Here is a 3683-nt window from a genome sequence, read left to right as displayed (position 1 = left end):
GTAGGGCTGGGGGTGTGGGAAGGCTGGGGTGTGGGGTCGGTGGGAGGTGAGGAGGGTGGGGTGTGGTTTGGTGGGAGGTGAGGAGGGTGTGGTGTGGTTTGGTGGGAGGTGGGGAGGGTGGGGTGTGGGGTCAGTGGAAGATGGGGGGAGTAAGGGGGTAGGAACAGACTGAACGGGGTGTAAAGCAGAGACCAGCTCTACCCAGTTCTGACTAGAAGAGTTCTTTATTGATTCAGGATTTGGAAAACAGAGTAAGAGGGCCGTGGCTTCAGGGTGAGAGGAGAGCAGTTGCACCCACCAGGGAGATCAGTTTTTAGGTGGAGTCTTGCTAAACTGACAAGAGTCAGGAAAAGCTGGGTGAAGATTATGGACTAGTCAGGTGTCCATTTTGTTCCGAGGAACCGGTATCTTCCAGTGTTTTAATTCTGATCAAGACTATTAACCTATGTCCTCTATTTTGAGGTCCAGGTTTACTGGGCCCAAAATGAAATGGATAAAGAGTTATTCCCAATTCAAATGTGTGTATTCCTGGCTCTCACCTCTATCCACACCATTTGGCCCACTCTGCCTCTCTCCTGCCCTCTGGGTTGTCTGTGCATTTTCTGCATGTACCTACTAGTTCTAATTCATCTTGTTTTTTTTCAAGGTCTGAGATATTAGCCAGCTTGCAAGCCTATGGGGTCACCTGTCCCAGATTGGCAGGGACTGGCATGATGACTGGACTCTGAGGTTAGACACAGAGGCCTTTATTAAGTCATGGCACAACCTACAGTAACAGGAGCTGTCCCAGAGATTGCCTGTCCCAGATTGGTGGGGGTTGGCAGAATGACCAGACTCCAGGGTTAGAGACAAAGGCCTTTATTAGTCATGGCACAATAGGAGACAGGAGCTTCACTGACATCAGTTCCCCTTGACCCCCAGATCCCCAGGGAAAGACTGAAACTGATGGGGTGGATGCTGCACACACAGTGCAGTCACGCCAAACTCAAGACCCCCTCCACCACTTATCTTAAGAAACACTGATACCAAGTCTGCCCCCATATTTTGCTCCAGGAGAGACTTTCTTACTAAGCTGGTTATGAAACAAAGTTACCTTCTGCTGTGGAAGAATCTCTATCTTCCAAGGCTGCTTGCTATAAAAACATATCTTAGGGGCCAGCAGGTAGCCTGGTGGTAAAGGTGCTGGACTCCCACATGGCTGACTGCAGTTTGAGTCCTGAACCTGGTGGCTTGCTTTCTCACTTTCCATCTCTCTCCCTCTTCCCCTGTCTCTCTCTGGTGAATTAAAAATAATACAATTCTAAAAAATCTCAATAAAGCTCTTTTAAAAATATACATATAGGGCCAGCAAGTGGTGTGGTGGTTAAGGTACTGGATTCCCACATGTCTGACAGCAGTTCAAGTTCTGAACCCAGTGGCTTGACAGTCACACTGGGCACACGTATGTGCATGCCGAGAACCTCGGGAGGAGAATAGACGAGGAGGAGAAACTGTGGTGTGGCCATCCCCCCTTGGAGGGTGATTTTTCACTTTCCCTCTCTACCGGACTGTGGCATGTACACACACCCTACAACAACAAAACCATATATATATATATATACACACACACACACACAACACACACACACACACACACTCCATATGAAACTGAAATTTTTTTTAGAGGTTTTGCTTGAGGGAGCATGTGCTCACTGGAGAGAGAGACAGAGACAGTGAGAGGGAGATTGAGAAATCACCCGTCAGGGGGAATGACCACACTGCAATCCCTTCTCCTCCATTCTCCTCCCAGGATCTTGGGCAGACATGCACACATGCCCAGTGTGATTTTGAAGCCACTGGGTCCAGGACATGAATGATGGTTGGCCATGTAGGAGTGCAGAGTCGTAACTGGTATGCCACGAAACTGAAATTTTAATAATTCCCTTATTACCCACTTGAACACAATTCTTACATTTATTATTAGTCTTTGTTTACGTTCTTACAAGGAAAAGCAAGTCATTAAAGATTATTGAGTACTTTTTTTTTTTATTACAAAACCTTGAAATGAAAATCCAGCATAAATGCTGTCACAAGGTATATAGGAAAATCATGGAGAATTGTACCCCAGCAGGAGTACAATTAATTAATTGTCTGGATCTCTCTGGTAATAAGTGTGAAATTTAATTTTATGAAAATACTTGTGACTATTCAAAAAAAAATCCCGATTTTCCCTATGGAATTTACATATTCAGGAATGTCAAATCAGTGTAAGAAATAGATTACTACTCTCAGTACCTTTAAAGAACAGTTTGTGATAACCTGCTCTTTTTCAGGAGTGGGGAGATCCTAAGGTCTGAATGTCCCCCCAAATCCATGTGTTGAAACTTAATCAGTAATTGTGATGCTATTAAGAGATGGAGCCTGGGCTAGCGCTGTGGTATAAGCGTTCTGGACTGCTCAAGAAATGCTGGGAAGCTGCCTGCAGCATGGTGGTGAAGGTGGCTGAATCCCACATGGCTAACTGCCCATTTGAGTCCCAGACTGGCAAATTGACAAAAGTTGGGCACATGTGGGTCTGTGCCCAAAATCCTGAAAGAAGGAAGAAATGTCTCGATTTCTTGCAATGATCATATTGCAGCATGATCATTCCCTATGGGGAGGTGCTTTCTCACTTTCCCTCTCTCTCTCTTTCTCTAGCGACCACATGAACCCTGTGGCAAAATTTTTAAAAAGTAAGAAGAAAAGCTGGATCCCACATGGCAACTGTGGTTCAAGTACTCAGCATTGTTAACTTGAAACATGTGTATGAACTTGATTGCCCAATATTTGGTGGGCTGGGAAGACTGGAAGTAGGGGATTGTAGTGTGACCAGTCTCTGGAAGGTGACCAGTCTCTGGAAGGTGTTTTTCTCTCTTTCTCTAACTTTCTCACTGTCATGTGTGTGCGCATATTCTCTATTATAAATACAGAGAAAAATAGATCAACTTAAACAAAAGTCTATCACTTAGGATGATTAAAAATAAATAAATAGGGACCAATAGGTGGCATGGTAATTAAGGCACTAGATCACACATGACTAATTGTGTGACTCAAGTCCTGGACACAGTGGCTTGAAAAACACATGTGAATGCATTCCCACAAATCCCAAGAGGAAAATGGAGGACAAGGATTTACAACATGACTGATATGAAGCAACCCAGAACTTCTGAGCAATTTTAAAACAACCCAGGGCTGATAGCTGCCTGGGTTTTCTGTTCCTCCATGAGTTAGCTGCCCCTCCCCTGAACTGTTGAGTGGCTGGAGGCCTTTAGCAGGTTGGATTCCCTGTTTCTCTGCCAACACTGTATTAAGGCGAACTCTGATAGGACACTCCAAGTGTGGTGAAACTGCCCCTCCCTGATTTATCCATAAAAGACTGTATCTAACTCTCAGTCAGGGCCAAAGATTCAGAGTGTTAACTCATCCATGCCTGCCAGTATAATAAACAGTTCTCCTATCTCTCTGGGTGCTGTTTTTTGTTCCTTGGAGTCTGTTTTTCTGCAACATGACCATCCCCCCAGGAGGTGATTTCCAATCCCACTCTCCCTCTGTCTGTCTCTGGTGAGCACATGCACTCTGTGGCAAAAATTTAAAGTAAAAATAAAAATAAATAAAAGGTCTTGAGGGAACGATTCACTCTCTTTTTTTTTTTTTTTTTTTTTAAG

This window comes from Tupaia chinensis, unplaced genomic scaffold (assembly GCF_000334495.1).
Source record: "Tupaia chinensis unplaced genomic scaffold, TupChi_1.0 Scaffold148646_1, whole genome shotgun sequence".
NCBI lineage: Eukaryota > Metazoa > Chordata > Mammalia > Scandentia > Tupaiidae > Tupaia > Tupaia belangeri.
Note: the sequence above shows the minus strand (reverse complement) of the source record.